This window comes from Puma concolor, chromosome A3 (assembly GCF_028749965.1).
Source record: "Puma concolor isolate L17-30 chromosome A3, mPumCon1.1.hap2, whole genome shotgun sequence".
Taxonomy (NCBI): Eukaryota; Metazoa; Chordata; class Mammalia; order Carnivora; family Felidae; genus Puma; species Puma concolor.
The window spans coordinates 56,902,174-56,926,602 of record NC_141669.1 but is presented as its reverse complement, the minus strand read 5'-3'; positions in this window follow the sequence as shown (position 1 = coordinate 56,926,602).

Sequence of the window (24,429 nt, the reverse complement as noted above, 5' to 3'; positions counted from 1 at the left end):
ACTGTATGATTTCACTTATATGTATCTAAAAAACAAAACAAATGAACAGACAAAAAACAAACAAAAAAACCCCTCCAGACTCTTAAATACAAAGAAAAAACTGGTGGTTACCAGAGGGGAGGTGGGTGGGTAAAATAGGTGAAGGGGATTAAGAGGTACAAACTTCCAGATTTAAATAAGTCACAGAAAGGCAGAGTACAGCATAAGGAATATAGTCAGTATATTATAATAACATTATATCGACAGATGGTGACTACTCATTTTGGTGAGCATTGAGTAATGTATACAATGGTCAAATTCATATTGTATACCTGAAATTATTATAACATGGTATGAAAATGATACTACAATAATAAATTTTAAAAAACTACAATGAGATGTCACCTCACATCAATCAGAACGGCTAGTATCAAAAAGACAAGAGGTAACAAGTATTGGTGAGATGGTGGGTTAAGAGGGAACATTAAAGCACTTTGGTAGGAATGTAAATTGGTGTAGCCACTGTACAAAAATTACTTACCATTGATCACACAGAAGCATTAATGGTAAAACTTGAATGTATGTGTTCTACCAATTATCACCTTTCCCTTCTTCCTTCCCCCCCTTCTCTTTTTCCCTTTTTTTGTTTATTTCTACTAATATCTTGTTTTTATAAAAAGGAAGATCTATCACATTAAATAAGATGTTTCATAAATTGCCGTGTTGTATAGCTATATATCTATCTCAGACTACATCTTTGTCGTTTTTCTCAACATAATTTAAAAAATAATTTTAAATTAAAAAAATTGTTTTGAAGTTTATTTATTTTGAAAGAGAGACTGTGCAGGTGGGGGAGGGGCAGAGAGAGAGGGAGAGAGAGAATCCTAAACAGGTTCCTCACTATCAGAGCAGAGCCCAATGCAGGGCTCAAACAAATAGAACAGTGAGATCATGACCTGGGCTGAAAGCAAGAGTTGGTCACTTAACTGACTTAGCCACCTGGGTGACCCCCAAAATAATTTCAAACAGATCTATTTTTTAGTTATAAAGCAATACATTTTTATTGCAAAATAATTTAGAAACTATACAAAAACAAGGGTAAAAATCATCTTCAATACTACTGGCAAAATTGCTGACATTTGTTCTGAAGGGTGCTTGAAAGAAGGTATTTGTGCTAAAATACATTTGGGAAATTTTGGATTAAATGCATTTAAACAGGGTTTCTTTTGCTGTGGGACTTCTGAAAGCCTTTAATGTGCTGAAGTGTATTATGGTGCTCACAAAAGGAAGATGAAGTGTAGATTTCTCCAACTTATTTGACCCAAGGATGCTTTATTCCAAAAGATTTTTTCCTTTGGAACATACTTTGGTAAACAACATTCTACACACACACACACACACACACACACACACACACACACACAGAGGCATACTCACAGTCTTGGTTTATTTACTTATTTCTAGGTGATTATTTTAATAATTAGATAATGAACTAAATATATCATGGATACCTATTTACACCAATAAATGAGGATCTACATCATCATTTTTAGTGCTGTAAAGAATAACATTGGTTTTACCCTAATGCTTTTAAATGGCCCCTTATTGAGGACGTTTAGGTATGTTCTATTTTTCTTTTTTTTTTTTTTTTGCACTTGTAAGTTATGCTTGTACATCTTTTTCTGTAAGCTTGCCCAATGATTTCCTTAGGATAAACTCCTAAAAAAGAGCTACCACAGGCCTTTTAATTTATCTATATTTCAAGATTAGCTTCTTTGCTCGGGAATATAAATTTTCATTAAAAATGGTTAGGATGAGGATTTAGTTCAAGTATGTCTACTCCTGGAGTATAAACTAATAGCGGCAGAGTAGGCTATCAGAAATATAGTTTGCAAAATACTTGAAATTATTCATAAGATTAATATGCATATATAAAAGAGAGTTATCAAGAACTACTCAGTATCGGAAACTGGCAGCTTCCCTCATTAAAAAATAAGGTAGAAAGGCAAATTCAAAATATGTTAGTTCTCTAACCCCCTTGTAGAAAATCAAAAAGCTTAGGAGGAACAATACCTTCTGAGTTTTAAATGAGAAGGAAATACAATTTAAATTCAAGTTAAGATGTAGAAATAGATCCCTACTGTTCCTATAAGTGATTTGCCTCTTCTCAGGAATTAAAGCCTGAAATACTCTATTTAGCATTTTATTAGAATTATGACTCTACATAAGATATTTCACTGGACTTTACATAACCTGGGATCTCATCCCACTTAAAATAAAAAGTAAAAAAGCACATCTGTTTGATATGATTTTCTCTAGAATTGGAGTCTGCGTTGAAGCTTTTGAACAGTTATACACAGGACCGAGCAAAGGCTATTGTTTGCTTATATGGTAGATTGAGATCAAGAATGTTAATGTTATCTCCAAGAACACTTTTTAATTTATATCAAAATTGTATAAACAGGGTCACCAGGGCTAAATGGGATGTCAATGACCTATGAAGATCAGAAAGTAAACAAAAGTTCTTAAAATAAGCATGTAACCTGAACACCTCAAGGGGTGTTGTATATTGAAAGGCAATTGTTTACAAAAAGAAAGGGAAAATTACTTAGTGCTAATTCTGTTTGTGACAAGCGCCTTCTTCCTCAGTCCATCAGCAGGACGGTGGTGGGTTGGGGTTCACTCTGCCTATTTGGAGGGGCTGTGAGGAAAACCAACACGAATCGTCCTTTTAGGATCATTACGGCACTCAGAAGCTTACCCATTTCCTTTATGGGGCTGCCTAGCTTCAGGCTAAGTTCTTTCTTCAGGCTAGGTGTTATTGGGGTAGGGGGTAGCCAGGGGATCTGAGTAAGATGAAAGGAGTAAAATATGGCTGGCAGGAAAGAGATGGGTAGATTCACTAAGGTACACGTTCAAGGGTTTCTTTGAAGCCAAATCTCCATCTTCAAAAGGAATTCCAGCCAGATGGGGAACAAATGGGAACATGTCTTTGGGTGGGTAACCCACAGAGTTTGGGTTGAAGGGTGAGGAGTGCTGAGGCCGGAAAAATTTTATGAGAAAAAGACAATGAATTAAGAAAAAGAAAGCATATTTTTCATCATGGGTTGAAAGACACATACAATTTCGGATCTGAAACTGAGACAAATTAAAACCTCACCAGAATAAATAGTTTCCCTCAAGAAACAAAAGATATATTAGCCCTCCAAACCGGCAAGGACATGATTCAAGGGGCAATATAGTCTAGCAATTATCATGTACAGAATTCTGAGGTCACCCTGCCTAGAATTGGATCCAGGATCTCCTGGTTACACTATGTGACCCAAGGGAAGTAACTTGACCTCTCTGTGCCTGACTTTCTTCATCATTAAAATGGGAGTAATAATAGTATTTACCTGCCAGGTTACTTGTGAAGATTAAGTAAGTTAATTGTTCAGAAGAGTGCTTGACATGTAGTAAGCACTCAGTAAATGTAAACAATTAATTTCAACATTTGAAGATGCACTAAGATGAATACTCTGCTAAAAGATAACTATTCTGCTGCTGCCATTCTTCCTGAGAGCTTCATTTATTTGTTTCTTAATGACTTTTTCATCTCTGATAAGAGTCACCTTTCAAAGTGTAGATCATTCATAGGGTCCTACCCAAAGCTGCTATCGCCTAATAACAGATAAAGAAGATGTGGCATATATACACAATGGAATATTACTCAACCATAAAAAGCATGAAATCTTGCCACTTGTAATGGCATGAGTCGAGCTAGAGAATATAATGCTGAGTGAAATAAGTCACTTGGAGAAGGACAAGTACCACATGATTTCACTCAAATGTGGCACCTAAGAAAGAAATGAGCAAAGCGGAAAAGAGAGAGAGAGAGAGAGGCAAACCAAGAAACAGACTCTTAACTATAGAGAACAAAACTGATGGTTACCAGAGGGAAGATGTGTGGGGGGAATGGGTGAAATAGGTGATGGAGGTTGAATACGTTTATTGTGATGAGCACCAGGTGACGTATGGAAGTGTTGAATCACTGTATTGTACACTGAAACTAATATTACCCTGTATGTTAACTAACTGGAATTTAAATAAAAACTTTAAAAATTTTTTTTTTCAACGTTTATTTATTTTTGGGACAGAGAGAGACAGAGCATGAACGGGGGAGGGGCAGAGAGAGAGGGAGACACAGAATTGGAAACAGGCTCCAGGCTCTGAGCCATCAGCCCAGAGCCTGACGCGGGGCTCAAACTCACGGACCGCAAGATCGTGACCTGGCTTAAGTCGGACGCTCAACCGACTGCGCCACCCAGGCGCCCCTAAATAAAAACTTTAAAATAAATAAATACTACAGCAGGGATTAATTGGCCATCCATATTGCCTGGATGGGAAAACACTTCAGGGAAGAGGAGGAGGGCTGGGGCAGTGGGTAGCTCCCAGGACAAACTAAACCCACCCATCCTTTATACCAAACATAGCACACCGATGACCACGTTGTTAATTTTAGTGGAATTCTCAAGCTTACAGAGTTTTGGTGCAAAGCACCAGGAAAAGAATGTGCCCATGAGACAAAACAGATGGCTGGGATACCTTCCATTGGAAGGAAGTCATGAGAGGGGAGGGACTCATGAAAGACTAGTGTAGGTTGATTGTGAAAAAGCCCATGTGAAGGAGGTCAGGAACCTTTGCTTTGGAGGCAGGCTGTGGAAAGCCAAGGCAGCACATGGCTGAAGCCACAGGCTGGCCAAACATGTGCTTTAGGCATCAAAAGACAGGAGAGACAGGAAGGAAAGGACAGACACACATACATACACATGATCAAAGAAGAAGCTATTTTATAAACATAGATCTTACTGAAATATCAAATTATATTTTATTATTTAGTATTTTGGTTTTGAATTACATATGACTGAGTAGGACATTAGAATCTTCTCAGTGTTTGACCCAGTCTCAACTGTGAGATTTGTTCAGTGGACTAAGACACGCATCTTTAAAGTCAAAGGCAGTTGAAACATTGTTTTACCAGTACACTGATTTTTAAACTTTTGGTCTCGGTATCCCTATGCACTCTTAAAAATCATTGAAGGCTTTTGTTTTGTCATTATAGCCGTGCATATTTACTGTATTGGAAACTAAGACTTAGAAAAAAGTGACTATTAATGTATCTAAATAACAATAATAAATTCATTTCATATTTCCATAAACAATATTATTTTTTATGAAAATTCATTTCCAAAACAAAAAAATAACTTTGTAAAAAGGATGGCAAGATATTCAGCCTAACGGACCACAGATTCTCGTATCTGCTTTTGTGTTCAACTTGTTGTGGTGTTTTGCGTCATGGAGCCTCTGGAAAACTCCATTGTATTTGACGGAAGAGTGAACATGCAAAACACATTTTAGTATTATTGTGAAAATAGGTTTGAAGTCACACACTTCCTGAAAATATCTCAGGTCTCCAGACCACACTTAGCGAATATTCTAGCACAAAGGCTTAGGTTTGGTCAGGACTGCTTAATCTGATACTATTGTTGTTTCATTACCGTAGTTTATTGATTCTACAAGGCCTAGTTCTTTACACCCTGAGTTCGGAATACGTCTTACATTGATAGCGTCTTACAATAGCTGTTGTGACATAGTTGTCATTGCCTGTGCAGGCATGAATTTGATCATGGTTATTCATGTTGTCACCATCTTGGTTGAATTACGTGCATTGTTGCTATTATGTGTTGAGTTTAATTGCTGTTTAAAATTTTTCTTTTCAGAATTTGCAGTATAATTTGGAGTTGAAATAAAGAGTTACTATACATATAGAAAGGCAAAGATACAGAGTAGGGGGGCATAAATTTGATATTAGTGAAGCAATTTTGGAAGGATGAATAGAATCATGTATTTTCTTGCACAAAAGTGAGAGTGCTTTTTGGTACATAATAAGGGAATAAACCCATAAGTAGCTGTGGCTGTATTGTATGTTGTTACTGAGAACTGTGCAAAATGATTACCTAACTCATGCCAAGCAATGCACTTGGAGACACAAGAAATCGCCAGATCTCTTGGTATGGAGGAAAGATGTTGCACCACATTGAGAGGATGGTGTGACCAATTTATGCATCATGTGAGATTATCATTAAGGAGAGCGGGTCATGGTTTAACTGGCAGTATTTTTTTCTTTCTCATACATCCATGAAATAATTCCTATCTTACCATTGATGTAATAATCTTAGATTCAGTAAAAATTTCATAACAATATTCTTGACTAGTATACTGGTCTCTTAGATCTATAATAACAAGGCAACACAAAGTAGGTGGATTAAAACAACAGAATTGTTTTCCTTCGTTATTCTGGAGGCTAGAAGCCTGAAGTCATATGTGTCATGTGCCCTGTGAGACTTCGGTAGAATTCCCCTTTGCCCCTTTCTGGTTACTGGTGGTAGCCATCAATCCTTGGCATTTCTTCGCCTATAGGCGTATCATTCCAATCTCTGCCTCTGCCAAACACAGGGTATTCTGTGTGTCTCTTCTTCACATGGTACTTTCCTCTTCTTATTTATGAAGACACCAGTCATATTGAATTAAGCACTTCCCACTCCAGTATGACCTGATCTTAACAAATTACATCTACAATGACCCTACTTCCAAATAGACCCACATTTTGAGGCAGTGGGGGTTAGAATTTCAACATATCTTTTGGCGGGGGGACACAATTCAACCCATAACAAGGGGAAAGGATAAAACTTCTGTGTGTTCACAAATTCTGTTTCATACTCTTCCCTTCTGGGCACAATACAATTTGTATTTCCTAGTCCCCTGGTGGTAACGCAAGACCACATGACTAACTACGGACAGTGAAATCCGTGACTGAGAGACATATGTGATTTCTGGGCGAGGAGGGAAAAGCTCCTGGGTGACTTGAGGTCTCTGGACCCCCCTCAGGTAAGTGAGTGTGAGAGCAATGTGTTGAGATGGAGCAGCCCGCATCCGTGAGTCACCATGTGGATGGCAAAGCACTCTACCGCGGAGAGTTGTCTGACCAACAGTGATCTTCATGTCAGTGAGAAACAAGTTTCTATGGATTAAACCACTGAGACTTTACAGTCCTTTGTCATGATCTAGCCTATCCTGGTTAATACAAGAGGATGAAGCAAGAGGTGGGGTATGTCATGAGACCATGAATTTCCAAATCACTTTCTGTAAATGAAACACTCCTTTCAATATTTAAAAATCAATTAATGTAACAAACCATATTAATAAAGGGCAAAAAACACATCACCATTTCAACAGATGCAGAGGAACTATTTGAAAAAAAAAATCCAACACCCTTTTATGATAAAAAAACACTCAACAGACTAGGAGAAATGAACTTCTTCAATCTAATAAAGGACATTTATGAAAACTCCTAATAAGATAAAAATATAATTCAACTTGAGGTCCTAAAGGGCAAGGTATTTCTTTTGCTTTTTACTATTTATCTCCATGGCCCCAAATAGTGACAGGCTCACACACACTGCTTTTCAGAAGAGCAACGTCTCTATTGTAAAGATAAAATTAATAAATGCTTACTTGTACCAGTCAGGATAGACTGGGTTATTCTTTGCGAACAATTTCCAAATCTTAGAGGTTTATAAACAGCAAGAGTTTATGTTTTGCTCTTATGCCATGCCATGTGGGTTGACTAGGGGCCCTATTCCACCGACAGCTTCTCAATTAGGACCTAGGCTGCAGCCACTGTCTCAAATATTGCTGGGTTTTATGACAGAAGAAAAGTGCTCAGGAGCAATAGAAAGTTCCAGCTTAGAATTGACATACTCCTTTTTGCCTACAATTCATTAGATAGAACCAATCATATGGTACCACCCAACCACAAGTGTCCTGGGTGTGTAATTCTTCTATGGGCTCCAAAGACAATGAACTTCAACTATGTGATGAACAGATTAATGGATTAGCTTATTGTAAAAAGTTCAAATAGTAGAAAAGTACATCCCTGAATGATACTCAGAGATAGCCACTGTTAACAAGTTGAGATATATTTCTAGACTCTTATAGACATATACATATGTGCCCACACATACATATAATTTAATTTAAAAGCATCCCGCTAGAAATGCTATTCTACAATCTGCTTCTCCCTGCCCTTACCTGTATAGCAAGATCAGATTTCTCCATGTCCACACATTAAAGTCCACTTCACATCTTTTAACTGATGTATATTATGCCACTTTACCGGTGGACCATGGTTTGTTTAATTAACTCCCTATGGAGGAACATTTAGTTTTTTTTTTTTTTTTAGCTTTTGATATTAGTGAAATTTTGCAATCAACATTTTTTTTTGCAACCAATATTCTTGAACATACATCTTAGCCAGCAATAAATGTTTATGACAACTGAATGAAGAAGACAAGAAAAAAAAAGGGAGGGGTGAGCCTGGGTGGCTCAGTCGGTTAAGCATCCAACTTCTGCTCAGGTCATGATCTCACATGAGTGAGATCGAACCCCACGTCAGGTTCTGTGCTGACAGCTCGGAGCCTGGAGCCTGTTTCAGATTCTGTGTCTCCCTCTCTATGCCCCTCCCCCACTCACGCTCTGTCTCTCTATGCCTCTCAAAAATAAAGGAACGTAATAAAAAAAATGTTTTTTAAAAGTGAATGAATGAGGCTAACCAATCACCAGTGATTTGACTCCAAACACATGGTGACTTAAGAACAAAATACATTATTCAAACCCTTTCGCATGGTTCCGCATATTTCAGAATGGCAATAAAGACACAGGAGTTCCTGACCATGTTAATGTTGCAGGTCATTCACATTACATGCCGAGAGCTCCTTGAAACTCCTGGTAAGTAAAACATTTTGATTATAAAATTTAACATCTCCTTTCTGAGTCTGTACATTGCAATATTCTTGCCCTATGTGAGAAGTCTGAAGCTCCTGAGACATGATCATGATGGTAATGTGACTCCTCATTTATTTTTATCTTCAGTGCCAATCCTTTAACTTTATCTATATATATATAATGACTAGTGATTTAAGAGAGAAATCTGAATCTAAAGGTAGTCAGGGTTTTAACAGTTTAAACCAATCTTGAGTATGCTAGCTTGAAAAGCTTAGTGATTGTGGAGGTGTTTACAGTCCTAGGAGGAGAGTGGCTTTGGCCAGATCTCCATTTTGATGGGGTAAGTAGTTTGTAGTTGGTTGAGGGGATGGGGGAGGGTCCTGTGGAAGGTAAATGAGTTCCTCCATGCATGAACTTACTCCCCAGGCTGCTCAACTCAGCTCAGCTCAGCTGCCTGCGGGGGCCCTCACGGTGAGACAGTCAGCACCAGCTTGGAGCCCTGCAGGAGAAATAAACCCCACTGATCCAGCCAAAATACTGGGAGGGGCTTGAGGAGCTTTAGTAAATTCTGAGTCAGGAGGAAAAAGTAGAGGGGGGGGAGTGTTAAAGATGGGCTGGTACCCTTTGTACATCTTTATCGTCATGACTTTATAAGGACTCATCACAAAAGACAACTGAAAGCAACCAGCAAACAAAATTACTCAGGCTGATCTATTTCCTTTTCAATTCAAGCTGTATATGGTATGTGTAGCATATTTTAAAAACCTGTTCTATTTTAGCAATTTTATTTATGTAGTTATTTTCTTAACTTCTGTGTGTGTGTGAGAAGAGAGAGAGAGAGAGGGAGGGAGGAAAGAACAAGGAGGAGGGGAATTAATATAATCAGAAATTATAGCAAATTATAATTTCTGATTTAGGAATATAGAGTAGAGATATATTAGCTCAGGCTGCATAACACAATATCGTAGACTGGGTGGCTTAAACAATGGAATTTTACTTCTCAGAGTTCTTGAGCTTGGGAAGTTCAATATCATGGTACAGGTCAAGTAGGTTTCATTCTGCGTTTTCTTCTCTCGGCTGGCTGGTAGGAGCCTGCCATCCTGTTGTGTGCTTACCTGACCTTTCCTTTGTGTGTACAGAGACAGTGAGAGAGAGTGTGAGGGTAGGAGTGAGTGTCTGGGGCTGCTAATCCCATCATGAAGGCCACCCCCTCATGACCTCATCTAACCTGAATTACCTCCCAAAGGTGCCATCTCTAAATACAGTCACATTGGGATTAGACTGTCAACCTACGAATTTGGGAGAGACGCAAATGTTTAGTCCATAATAAGGGGTGTTAAATTCATTGCTTGCTATTTAGTCCCCAAGAAGTTCCTGGAAAATTGAACTCAAAAGAATTTCCTTTTGGTACTCTCTAACCTAAAAACCTCTGCCACTCTAAATATGATGAACATGTAAACATTTCTCCTTTGTCCCTTCCTCTTGCACCAGATAGAACTTCCCTACCTTCATCTGCACCTTCACCCCTCATATAAAATCCTTGCAGGTTTTTTTTTTTTTTTTTAAATGGTGGGTTCAGGTGAAGATGAAAGGCAGAAGCAACAAGCAAGACGCAGTGAACGCTACATTTGCCCACCCCTAGATACCCTTTGGTTTGCCAATTATCCTTCTTCCTCTACTACCCAAATCTTTAATTTGACTTCATTTTGTTATCTACATGAAGTTCCACAATTAAAGGACCATTTAGGCTAACAAGCATTAGCTTTTAAAATGCAAATGTGTGTGTGTGTGTGTGTGTGTGTGTGTGTGTGTGTGTAGGAGGAGAATACTGTGTTAACAGACTATTAATTATTCACACAATAGAGGAATATTGGTCAGTCCGAGTTCCTTCCTTGCTGGCAGATGGCTGAGGCTAATTCCACTGAGAGCACAGAAGTTGTTTGAAGGGGGAAGAGTTGGAACATGGTGTAGTGGGTGTGGGAAGAGATCAGATGTGGCCCCGATGTGTTCTCCAGAGAACATCTAGCAACTTGAAAGGTGTTTGTCCCATAATGGGCATTCTAAATTGTTGGGTGAGTGAAAGGAAGAAAGACTCTTGAAGTGTCTTTGTGGAGGATACTAGAAGGTGGGTCTCGAGTCTTGTAAAAGGATGCTAGCATAGCATAACAACTTGCTCTCGCCTTTCCCAAGACTATCCGAGTGTGACTCTGGTTTTTCTTTTCTTCTTTGTCAGTCCTTGCTGGTCTCACTCTTGGAGGCCACCTGATCTGTTGCTGTCACTGTAGATAAACTGTTGCACCCAGCAACCTGTACTGGAAAACTAACAAGGGAATCTCTTGAAGAAAAGGGGTGCAATTTTAGGAATATAGGGAGGGCAACTACTGACTGATGCCTGGAATCTTACATAGACCTTCATTCCTTAGCTCAAGGTTCATCATGTTTGGAAATATAGCAAAGGAGCCCTGGACACTTGGGCTCTACTCTGCTTTGCCCTAAATTATGGAGTGATATCGGACCAAGTACTATTTGTATGTTGCATTTCTTAGAATATTCCATTTGTCCCTTTTGAACCTAGTGACAGTACTTTCTGTACAAAGCAGACATTCAGAACCTTGAATTATCTTTATGTAGAAAGATTTCAAGTGATGTCATTCCAGACTAGATTTACTATAAACATTAGTAACAGTGTTATATTGTTTATTTTGGAAGTAAGAGGCAAATATGAGTAGCCTGTTTATTCCATGTCTTTTTCTTTAAGCTTGGTGATCCATTAAATTAGAATAATTATAAGTATGCTTGGAGAGGAAGTTAAGAAGAACTAATAATTTTGATCAAACAAGGAGTTACTTATGACCTTACCCAACAAAGAGAAGAAGGATTTGAGGAGTGGCCCGTTCTCACCCTCAATGCTGCCACATTCTGATTTTGTGGTGGAGAAAAGCCATTCAGTCTCTCAGGGTTTCAGTGTCTTCATCTGTAAAATAACAGGTTAGGAGTGACTGATTTCTAAAGTCAATTTTTTTTTCTTTCCTCTAACTTATTCACTTATTCAAAACAAAATTATTGCAGGCATATCACGTGCCGTGCATTTTTCTAAGCACTGGGGATAGAGCAGTAAGCAAAACAGACAAAAATGCCTGCCCCTGTGGAGTTTGCATTCTAGATGGAGAAAAACAAACACCAAATACATAATAGAAAATATAATTAAATAGACATGCACACACATGTATATGTATGTGTATATTTCAGAGAATGTATCAGCGTGATCTAGAGGTTTGCCCATGATGCTTTGTGTAGCAGTATTTTGTACCTTTTTATTTTGGATTAGCATTGCACGTATAAACCTCCTTGGTTTTTAAATGGGGGTCTTGCAGAAATGAGAGCCTTTTTAAAAAATATGGTCCCGGGGCGCCTGGGTGGCGCAGTCGGTTAAGTGGCCGACTTCAGCCAGGTCACGATCTCGCGGTCCGTGAGTTCGAGCCCCGCGTCGGGCTCTGGGCTGATGGCTCAGAGCCTGGAGCCTGTTTCCGATTCTGTGTCTCCCTCTCTCCCTCTGCCCCTCCCCCGTTCATGCTCTGTCTCTCTCTGTCCCAAAAATAAATAAACGTTGAAAAAAAAATTAAAAAAAAAAAAAAAAATATGGTCCCGAATCTTGCTACTGAAGGAAAGTGTAGAATCCTAAAAGATCAGTTAGCCTGTGTGGTGGCCTCATTGCCGATTACCTGACACATTTCTCTCGCTTCAGGGACACGCCTTTTGTTAGTGTCAGTGGGTTTCTTCCTCCCTCTGGGTGTCAACAAGAGGCCCCACCCTTGGCAGTGCTTTGGCCTTGCCCTGCAGACACTATTAATTCCAGGCTCCTATTCCTGTGGGCTGGACCCACTGGCCCTTCCTATCACCACTGTGTAGACAGACCATCCTCCAGCCAGGTCTTTTGCCTGATAGCCTCTGAGATTCACTGGAGTGGGTGAGGTTCCCCCGCTCCTCTGTCAGCTCACTGCTCTTTTCCCCACTCTCCCACTTGTTGGTTGGAATGTCCAGAATGGCAGGGTTGGGTGTCTGTGGCTGGGGTGGGGGGGGCGGGCAGGAAAGCTGCTTATGTTGGGGCCTGTCTTTGAGAAGCAGCCTATCTTCCTTTCAATCCATTATTAAACAAAGCAACCCTGGATAATCCAGGGAAGTGTTTAGGATAGGAAAAGAGCATGCTTTACAGTTGTTTTGGGAATGCATAACTCCAAGTACACAGTATTAGTGAAGTGATATGATAAAATAAATGATTTTCCTAGAGAAACAGACGCTGCATTCTGAAGGCTGAGTTGGCAGGGTGTGTCCAGTTAGTTGATCTGTGGCCCGTTATACGTATTACTTGGCATCCCTGGTGCCATTGACACTGGGGAGAGGCATGGGATTAGTAAGTGGTACTTGCCTGTCACCACCTGTCTTACACTCTGCTCGTGAGTTTCCTTAACAATTCTGCCTTAGCATTCCTGAGCTGCAAGGAGAAAAGACTCATGACCAAGCCCTGGTTTAGAACATGGTGTGTACAACTGAAGGGCCCGTTTTACGTGATTGTCCTTTTCTTCCCCATGATACAAAGATTTCTTCTCCTCTTTTGAAAATCAGGCATTCAATGGATGACTATACTATATTACTCATGTGGTAGAATAATATGTGACAGTGAAAAATGAAGAAATTAGAACAACATGTATCAGTGCAGATATATTTTTAAAAAATATACTATTCATGCACAGTGTAAAACATGCAAAATGCTTCTGTATGTTGGCGAGAGAAATTTACATATGCATACAAGTATAAAGATATGCTTTAGGATGACAACCACAGCTGTGCTTGTAATATTTAACTTTTTAAACCTTCATGGCAAGCCCAAAAGAATTCTATATTGTTTTTCATACCGATTTCTATTTTCTTTTTTTTTTTTTTTTTAATTTTTTTTTCAACATTTATTTATTTTTCGGACAGAGAGAGACAGAGCATGAACGGGGGAGGGGCAGAGAGAGAGGGAGACACAGAATCGGAAACACGCTCCAGGCTCCGAGCCATCAGCCCAGAGCCCGACGCGGGGCTCGAACTCACGGACCGCAAGATCGTAACCTGGCTGAAGTCGGACGCTTAACCGACTGCGCCACCCAGGCGCCCCCCGATTTCTATTTTCAAAAGCACTTTACAATAAGTGAATTAAAAATTATTAAAATAAGGAGTGCCTGGATTGCTTAGTCGGTTAAGCGTCCGACTCTTGATTTCAGGTTGGGTCATGATCTCGCATTGTGAGATCAAGCCCAGCATCAGGCTATGTGCTGGGGGTGGAACCTGATTGGGATTCTCTTTCTCTCCCTCTCCCCCTGCCTCTCCCCCACTTGTGCTCTCTCTCGGTCTGTTTCTCAAAAAAAAAAAAATTATAATGAGATTATTACTGGGCTTTTTTTTATTCCCTGACTCATTATATTTCTAAAGGTTTAAAGTTCACTCATTTTCACTAGTTGCCAAATTTCATAATTTGGCAAAGAAATGAACCTTAGGAGGAATGTTTTTTTATTTCAAAACTTCTAAATGTGAATGAATTTTTCTTAGAAGTCAGTTTTACCCTCTGAAACAAATAGATAGTATTTTGTCAACCTAATTAATGATGTGAAACACAGGATTTTAAGTAAATATTGTTGTAACCCCTTGTCTCTCAAAGAATTCCATAATTCATGTATTCACTGATGAAGTATGTTACCTAGACTGCTATGTCTATTGCACTGGAGTAGGTATCACAGGGTTTGGGAGTAGAAACAATAAACAATTTCACTTTACAAAGTATGGAATACAAAATGGAAAAAACCACAGTGAATTCTAGCTGGTTTCCAAAGAGGATAATGCAGCAAAGTCCAATGGACATAAACCCATTGGGAGCATCTGTACCAGAATGAACGAGTGGGGTTTGCTGGGTCATTTCAGCCTTATACCCATTTGGAACGGGGTGGCAGGAGCTGAATTTGGGTCAGGGGCTTCTGCAGCTGAGATCGAACCTCTCAAACTCTGTCCAGAACCATCTGTCCAGATGGTTCTGTTCAGAACCATCTGTATCTTCCTTCCTTGTATTCCCAAGGTCCTGTGGCTGACATCCTATGAGAAGAGCCTTTTGTCCCATGAAAATCTCTGAAAGCCACTCAGAAGCGGGGCCCCCGCCAGCCCGGTCCTGACTGTGGGCAGTGCCGACATCCAGCACACTTGGGGATGCGTGTGGTGCCCTACCAGAATGGAGACGTAAAGGTAGAGGAGGATGGATGATGCAATTTCTTCCCCAGCTAGGGAGAAGGATAGCAGAAGTGAACGAGATCTGTGAGGAAATTTATATTAGGGGATAAACAAATGAGTTTTGTGCCCGCCTCTTTAAGTCTCTTCAATGCCATGTTCATTTCTCTTTTTTGATTACCAGGTAGTGCTGTCCTCAGTCTCTTGGGGCATACTTCTTTCCCTATCTGGCACAAACTACCCCTCAGGGCTTAAAGACAAGCGGATGACAGATGATCAAGGCATGCGTCTCTTCATCAGGCTGCTGCATTCGCCCATCTAAAGAGCTGTTTAAAAAACACATCTAGCAGATCTCAGCCTCCAATGCTCTCACATCTTATTTAGTCCAACTTTCACTTTTGAAAAATCTAAAGAAATTCTCATGCCGTCTGTGACCAAAGGAGAGGGCAAGATAAAAATTTCCTATGCAGGGGAAGGACATTTCTTTATTTTAAATTCAGTTGCTGGGTTTATTAGCTGCTGTCTTGACCTTCTAGCCAACTTAAGGATCGTTTAGGTTAACACTGAAAATGCAAACTTGCATGGCCAGAGTGCTTTTCTAGAGGGTGCTATTCAGATGGCTTTTCGTTTGTTGGATGACAATGACTATTGTCTCTTTCTACTTCAAGCAGAAGGAAAACGCGATGGCACATTTTCATTCTCTGTTTACTTACTGAGCGCCTACTGTGTGTCTGGCCCTGGGCTGGGCCCTTGCTACCCAATCCATACCCCTCTACCGAGAGAACAAAGATCACATTTCGACAATGTTATTTGTACATATCTGCAGACAGAAGAGACTAGTTAGTTATTGGAGGCCATGTCAACACAAAACACCTTGAGTCCTGACATTTTGTAAGCTTCAACTTGTTTTACTCTTGCCGACGTTTCCCTTTGGGAGAAGTAAGTTCGCAGTGAAATGCTATGCGTGTAGGATGGGACTCCACAAGTAGGAGGCACGCCCACAGGTTAAAGACAGCAACAGGCCTTACCTAGCAAATTTCCAGGTACGTCCCTCTAGAAGCATCCTGGGTGGGGGTGGTTGTGCTCTGTGGAACTTCTCCCTCACGTATTCCCCTGCCAGATTGAACCCCACCTCTGGAAGCCACTGTGGGCTCCCTTCCCCACTCTGCGCTCCTGGGAAATGCAAAGTAGCTGTTCATCTTCCACCCGAGGTTAGGAGATCTCACTTAGGAATAGGAACATGGCACAAAATGAGGTATTTGACCATTACCTACCATTCTTTTTTTGTTTAATATTAGTCCTTTTATTTGAGTGTAGTTGACGCACAATGTCACATTAGTTTCAAGTGTACAACATAGCGATTGGACAAGTTTAAACCTTGTGCTATGCTCACCCCACGTGTAGCTACCATCTAACTAGGAGCCTGGACCTTCCTCTCCCCTTCATGCATTTTGCCTGTCCCGCCACCCACTTCCCCTCGGGCTGTCATCAGTTTGTTCTCTATGCTTACAGGTCTGATTCTGCTTTTTGTTTGTTTATTTATTTGGTTTTTAGATTCCACATGTGAGGGCAGTCCTATGGTATCTGTCTCTCTCCTGCCATTCTTCCCAGTTGGAAAATTCAGATCTTCCTTCAGCTGTTCGTAGTGATGAGATGCCATAGTAATCTAGCTCACTTGGTGTTATGCATAATGTGCCTTACTGAGTGTTACAGAATCACTAATATATGCACCAAACTCTCCATCCAAAGCACATTAATTATCTAATGAGACTAAGATCGAGTGATCTGCTCCATCAAAAATCATTCACATCCTTGGAAAATAAAATTTACTGCTTTTTTTTTTTTTTTTAAATGTTTATTATGAGAGAGAGGGAGACAGATAAAGAGAGTGTGAGCAAGGTAGGGGCACAGAGAAAGGGAGAGAGAGAATCCAAACCAGGCTGCAGTCTGTCAGTGCAGAGCCCAATGTGGGGCTCGAACCCACGAACTGTGAGATCATGACCCGAGCTGAAATCAAGAGTCAGCCATTTAATGGACTGAGCCACCCAGGTGCCCCCCAATTTACCGTTTTAAACAATGTATAATAATTCTCTTTTTTGGAGTAGTTGGTATGTGTCAGGCCCTTACAAGTTGTTTTTCATATATTATCGCTAACTATTCCAACAATCTGGAGAGGTGGGCATTACCTATTCATAGATGAAGAAACTGAAGAGGAGAAACCTTAACGAACCTTCTCAAACTTTCGTAGACAGCAGCAGCACTGGGGTGAAATTGCATTTTTTTTTTTTAATTTTTTTTTCAACATTTATTTATTTTTGGGACAGAGAGAGACAGAGCATGAACGGGGGAGGGTCAGAGAGAGGGAGACACGGAATCTGAAACAGGCTCCAGGCTCTGAGCCATCAGCCCAGAGCCTGACGCGGGGCTCAAACTCACGGACCGCGAGATCGTGACCTGGCTGCAGTCGGACGCTTAACCTACTGCGCCACCCAGGCGCCCCTGAAATTGCATTTTTAATCTAATGCTGGAGTCCGGTCTCTGTCTTCTGCCATGTTCAAAACCTTCAACATGGTCAGCGGGTGCCTGGCTGCATGTGGCTGCTGAATCCTCTTGCCTCCTTTAGAACAACCAGAGAACAGACACACATTCCATTGCCTTGGCCAAGGATGAGTGCATTACAATAGATGCCTTTTATGTAAACGGGCCTTCTCTTCAGAGAGCATCTTTTCAAGGAAATTGGCTTTTTCTATAAAGCATAGGATATGAGAGGTATTCTGCCAAAATAATATACTTTCTAGTATTTACCCTTTGCGGAGAGTTTTTGTTTATTTCTCTTAAAATAACATGGGATATCAACCTGGAGACTTTGCTCTCTTAGCTAATGAATGCTTGGGCATTGTGAAGTTTTACTTTTCGGGCTCACCCGAGATGAAGGTGTGGCAATTAGACCCATAAACGTTACACCTAACCCCTGTGGCACTTTCGCTGGCAGAAGCAAATTGCTTCTTTGTGGTACAAGAGACTTCTATCTGCCACTTGGAAAACTTGTATAAAATAAGCCCCGATTTGGGGTTGTTTTTGGAGGGCAAAGGGTTATGCTGCCTATCTGATTGCACTTAGTGATACATTTTAATCTATGATTTATGCAACCTGACATTGACATTCATTTAGCTCAGATTACAAGTAAAGTAATTCACTCCTTAATGAACTGTACCCTGCATGACATATTGACCATGTGAGCTGACAATCATTGCTTTAAAACAGACCTAGGTTACATTTTCTTTTGCATTTGAAAGTAGGTTGTCAGTTAATAAACTTAAAACAAGGCCTGCTGACCTACTATTCTTCCAGAAGTATTTTATTGGACCATCAGAGAAGCACATATTAAAACCAACTACTGTAATGTAGGGAAAGAGTAAAATATGCATGTATTCAGTGTCATTCAGATGAAGAGCTTTTCCGTGCATTTAAACAAGTTTCCCTCAACTTAAAATTTTTTTTTTAATGTTTGTTTATTTTTGAGAGAGCGAGCGAGAGCGTGTGCACATGAGCAGGGGAGGGGCAGAGAGAGAGGGAGACAGAGGATCCTATGCAGGTTCTATGCTGACAGCAGACAACCCGACGAGGGGCCAGAACTCATGAACTATGAGATCATGATCTGAGCCCAAGGCAGGTGCTTAACTGACTGAGCCACCGAGGCGCCTCACATTTTACTCTAAGTTGGTGGCCATGTGGAAGTATCATCACCTATTCATAATTTTAAAAACTTCAATCTCATAGAACTATGATATGCTTTACCCTGTGGTTTCAGAACATTTGGAGGATTCAAGCCCCAAACCTAGAGGATTCATTCCAGCTCCACTTGCAAAGGGAAAAGAACAATGAACTTTCCTGCTTCGAGCACAGTTTTTCAGCAATATGTTTAGAATGAATTCTAAGTTTCAGATAATTGAGTTTCCTTCTAATTTAGACTTCTACTTATTCCTTTGAAAGCAAAATGTGTTATAATTAAAAATGGAAAGAAAAATTAATTTCAAAGCACATTCACTGGGGCAAATGATAGTTTTATTACTGCCGCGGACATTTGGAGATCAAGTTTAAGGGAATGTGGTTGAATTCAGTGTTGCAAATGCACTTCTCTTCTATAATTGTACGTTTCTAAGGTCTTGTAAAGTGGCTGTATAATTGCTTTAGAGTTGTGTTTAAAGGGAATATTGAGAGGCTGCATTTTGTGAATTACAGTTTGTGTGGATCATAGTACCCTATTTCATGTTGTGTTTTCATTAGCAGTGCAAAAGCTATTGCAGAAAATGGAAGAGGGAAACTGTGACCTTTTATGTTCACTTTGTGGAAGACAGCAACTTTGTTTTTAAAGAAGTAAAACAGTATTCTCTTTCTTTTTATTTTTTAATGTTTACTTATTTTTGAGAGAGAGAGAGAAAACGAGTTGGGGGGGAGGGGTAGAGAGAGAGGGAGACACAGAATCCGAAGCAGGCTCCAGGCTCCGAGTTGTCAGCACAGAGCCTGATACGGGGCTCGAACTCCCGAACTGTGAGATCATGACCTGAGTTGAAGTCAGACATTCAACCAACTGAACCACCCAGGAGCCCCTCTCCTCTTTCATATTAAGTCATAAAAAGGCTTATGACAAATACAATGTATTTAAAAACAACATCAACCCCACCTCCCCCAAAGGAATCCTTGTCAATTGGTGATTGCTATTGAATTTTAAAATCAGCTGGAGGTTTCCTCCCACATTTTTTTTTTTGATAGTAGGTAAAACATGTATTTTCAGCACACCTAAGACACATTTTTTACCCTTTAATACCTGAAATAAAGCCGCTTCTTAAAAGAGATGCCGTAAATTTTTTTAAATTAGGAGGTTTTTCCCCCGTTCTTAGTGATATTACATAAAATCATTGTGCTTCTCATGTGCCAGCAAAATAAGTCAGATAGAGAAAGGCAAGTGCATGGTAACACTTATATGTGGAATATAAAAAGGTCAAACCTGTAAAAAACAGAGAGTAAAATGGTGGTTACCAGGGGGTGGGGATGGGCAAGATTGATGGTATTTCAGGGTATAACCCTGTGACGAGTAGTAGATAAGCCCTAGTGATCTAATGCACGGTATATGAATATAGGAAATAGTATTGTAGTTATGTAATTATCAATTAGTTTTACAATGTAATAAATATTGCTACAATGCAATCATATTAGAAAGTATAAATTCCTTAAAGTAACACATGGTACAATCATGCACAGTGTTACATGGCAAATTTGTTCAATGAAAAAAGAAAAAAATAGTAGTTGTGCTTCTCAGAGTTGATGGCTTCTTAGTTTCAATGACATGTAATACTGAACAATACAATATTATGCTATACTATTATATACCCACCTATGTGTAATCCATAACAGAGGGGACATAGTTTTTTATAAGGGTTCCAGATCCGAGTAGTTGTACAATTGAGAAATTAGAATGTGGTCTTAAAGAACGTATATCACAAAGCATGGGATATCTTTGGATAAATCAACACACATTAAACTGGATTTACTCAAAAATATCAGTGGCTGATTTATCCAGTGCCTTTTTTGAGGAATATAATTTAATGGTTTTAATCTAGTCTGCTTCCGCATTTCTCTTTCTGGCTTTATTGGATTTATTAGAGAGCAGCAAGTTGCCATTCAGAGTGTCAGCCAGTTCTACTATCAGAAATAATGATTTCAAAGTCCAGGCAGTGTGGATGTCAGCCCGGTATCTACTTAGAGAGGATTGTTTCTGTAGACAAACCATTTTGCTACTGAGAGCAATCTTAATACTGGAAGAAATAATGTGTAGATTACTCTGAAGATAGTAAATTTGTCATCACAGCATTTCTTTCTACTTAAGAATGTTAAGACAAGCTGAATTCTCCTATTGGAAAATACGTAGCGGTTCAAGGAAAACAGCTGTTTCAATATTGTGGTTGATTCGGGTCACCCAGGATAACTTAGTGCTGCTACAGGTAGTGGATGAGTTTTGTCGTGGGGTCTCCCCACCTGTTCTGGTCCATGGGCCTTCCACGGGTCCTGGTAACTAGGCACATGTCTCATGGAGTTGAAGGTTATTCTGACTTCTTAAATGAAAATTCTGTGCTTAAGATAGAGCTTCAACGTGCTGCATTGTCATTAACAGAACGGCAAAATTCTCACACGGCTCAGGTCAGCCTCGCCGAATCAGGTCGTGGCTCAGGAATTTTCAGCACACGCAGAGAACCTTAATCATTTCATGAGACACCAGCATTGTCCACACAATTTTTCTATCATGAATCCAGATCCTCCCAGAGAAACGTTTGCACCAGACTCCTGGACTCTAAGGCTTGTATGTCAGAGGCTTCACTTGGTAAGAGAATTCGGATCTCTTTATTTTCAAGTAACTTTTCTCGAAGTATACGTATATACAGAGAAATATATAAATTATGTGGCTAGTGAATTTTCACACACTGAGTGTATCTGCATAATCAGCATCTAGCTCCAAACCCAGAACATTTCCAGCACCCTCCCTCATGTCAATCATTCAACTCGATCATCCTTCGGACATTACTGATTTTATTATCCATGAATGAGCTTGCTCTACATTTTGTTAGTCCTGTGAATCAAATGGCGACATGCTCCTCATTTCTAGTAACATCCTAAATACAGAAGGCATTTCCTCTGCACCCCAGCATTTCTCCAGGCTGTGTTCAAGGAGTTGGTAGATACGGCGATGCCTCAGTTTTTTCACAGAAAATTCTCAGTCACCTAAGATGCACATATGGTTTTTCACCTTCGTGCTTGCCAAGGAACTGCTACTTCATACTCTTGTTTCAAAGGGACCACGGAGAAAAAATGAAATACGATGTTTGGGGGCATCTCCCCGAAGAATTGTAATAGAGGCAGAAGGAACGGTCCTGGGGCAAGTACACTGTCGTATGGATGGAAGTATCTTAGTGATGGCAGAGGAAAAGCTAGGGTTTTCTGAGTTGAGTATGCAGAGTATTTAAGAGCATTAAATGCTGGGGAAATCTACAGTCAGGAGGAGACCTTGAATCATTAACTCTTTAAATGTGCAAAGGTAATGGGGACCACTTTCTATATCCACTAGCTTATTGTCTACATGAACTCCCGAATATGATCAGTGCTAGGATCAGAAGAATCACTCTGTGAAATAGCTGGGGTTCTCTTTCTTCCTATTAATGGGACAGCAGGACAGGTGGGGAGGCAGAGGGAATAGAGAGGTCAGTTAGTCTCAGCTCTGCATGCTGAAGTTGGTGGTGTGGACGGAGGTGGACCGGAACCATCAATTGCTTGCCACAGGCTTATCAATACAAATTTTAGAAAAATAATTCTAGGGATGTTAATATTTGACTCTGGGGCTTTTGATTGTGTATGGCCTGGAAAGGGGGGTGGGTTGGGCATGTCACTGAAATTTGCCGTGGGTGCATGGCCACCGTTCTGAGAACTGTATCTCCTGGCTGTATGATTTAGCATGACAACCAGATTACATTTATACAATTAATTAATGTTTGCTTGACCACTTTTATCCAATTTCTTTCCATAGCACATAAAAGAGAACCTGACATAAATTTCTCTTTCAAAACAATTGACTTAGCAACTGCTGACCTTCTGTTCTGTCATTCTAAGGATTGATTGGATATTGTTGAATTGTTTCATTCTACAGTAATTAAACATAAAATTAATTATGCTAGTAACCCATTATTTCTCTGAACCAAGGACTAAGTCATTTGTTTTCGCTTGGTTACTCTGAGAATCTGCCATCAGATGAACAGGGGAAAAAAATCATACTGTTGCAAACAGAAGCTAAATATTTTAAGGCACATTTTAATGGCTAAAATATAATCTAAAAGCTTCTAATTTCCATATGCACAGCATATTGAATTTGTTTAATGTAATTTAGGCCATAAATCTTTTACCTTATGATGTGCTCATTTAAATATTTTCTCAGGTGGCTAATCATTTAGAAAACATGTCAAAGAAGAATATATGTTAAGAAAGAGAGACGGATGGATAAAACCACCAGCATCAGTAATGTCATCACGAATATATAATTCTTGATTTGGTTTGCTGCTCAACCGAAGTGAAATTTAGTTCACAAGTCATTTTCTTTGTTAGTTTTGTATAGAAAATGCTTACAATTACCCTGGTATTATGAACATTGAATCTGGGACTCGTGTGAACCGAGAGGCACACAAGTCTGACAGGACTAAATTATCAAAATGTATGTGCTGATAGAAACCAAAATAGGTTTTTGCGGTTTTCATTAGTGCAAGTCATATTAATTTAATTAACATGATTGAAGATAATATCACTGGATGAGGCAGCAGATACCTAGCCTTGACCTATTACTCACCCGTAGGCCATAAAATGATGCACCTGACAAATGGGTATGCAATCTCATATATTTCATATTTGGAATCGGCCTTTTGCTACGGGTTTCCCTGTGGCTTTGGGATACATTTTGAACTTCATCTGAGGAAATTCTTGGTGCTTTTCATGTTTATGATCGGTATTTTAAATATTGAACAGATTCTTGGATACAGTCTTGGATATAGCTGGTGCAATTTGGACTGTCATGATTTCTATGGTTTCCCCTGCTGAGCTTCCGTCCTTTTTACCTGGCAACTGTACCTCCTCATTATGTCAAAAATCTTTTCCTAACCTTCCTGTGGTTCTAGCCGGGGCTGTGAATCATGATATCCCACCACCCTGATCTCAAGGGTGGGTCTGGGGCCCAAGAGAGCCAATTAATGGCCCTTTTCAGGATTTGTCTAGTTGGAAATAAGAGGAATGTTCTGTGGTAAACAAGTTGCCTGCTCCATATCTAGTTTCCCCTCTTTTATTTTTAAGGATTTATTTATTTTTTAAAGTTTATTTATTTTGAGGGAGAGAGAGAGAGAGAGAGAGAAAGAGAGAGTCTGTTTTGTGTGTATCTATGTGTGTGTGTGTGTGAGCAGGGGAGGGGCAGAGAGAGAGGGAAAGAAAGATATGTTGTCATTGCAGAGCCCAAAGTGGGGCTCGATCCCATGAACCATGAGATCGTGACCTGAGGGGAAATCAGGAGTCAGACACTTAACCGACTGAGCCATCCAGGTGCCCCTCCACTCTTTTCTTACGAACAAAATTCTACCATTGTTAATTCATTGATTGATTGATTTGAGTAGGAATGTTCCCAGTTGAAAATATCCATCTCCTCACACTCTCCTGGAGCCAGAGGTGACCTTGTCCCCCATTTCCAGCCAATATGATATAGATGAAAGTCTACTGTGTGGGACTTCTGGAAAGTCATTGTCCTGAATAAAAGGGTCACACTCATCTGACAGGCGACTTTTAACCTTA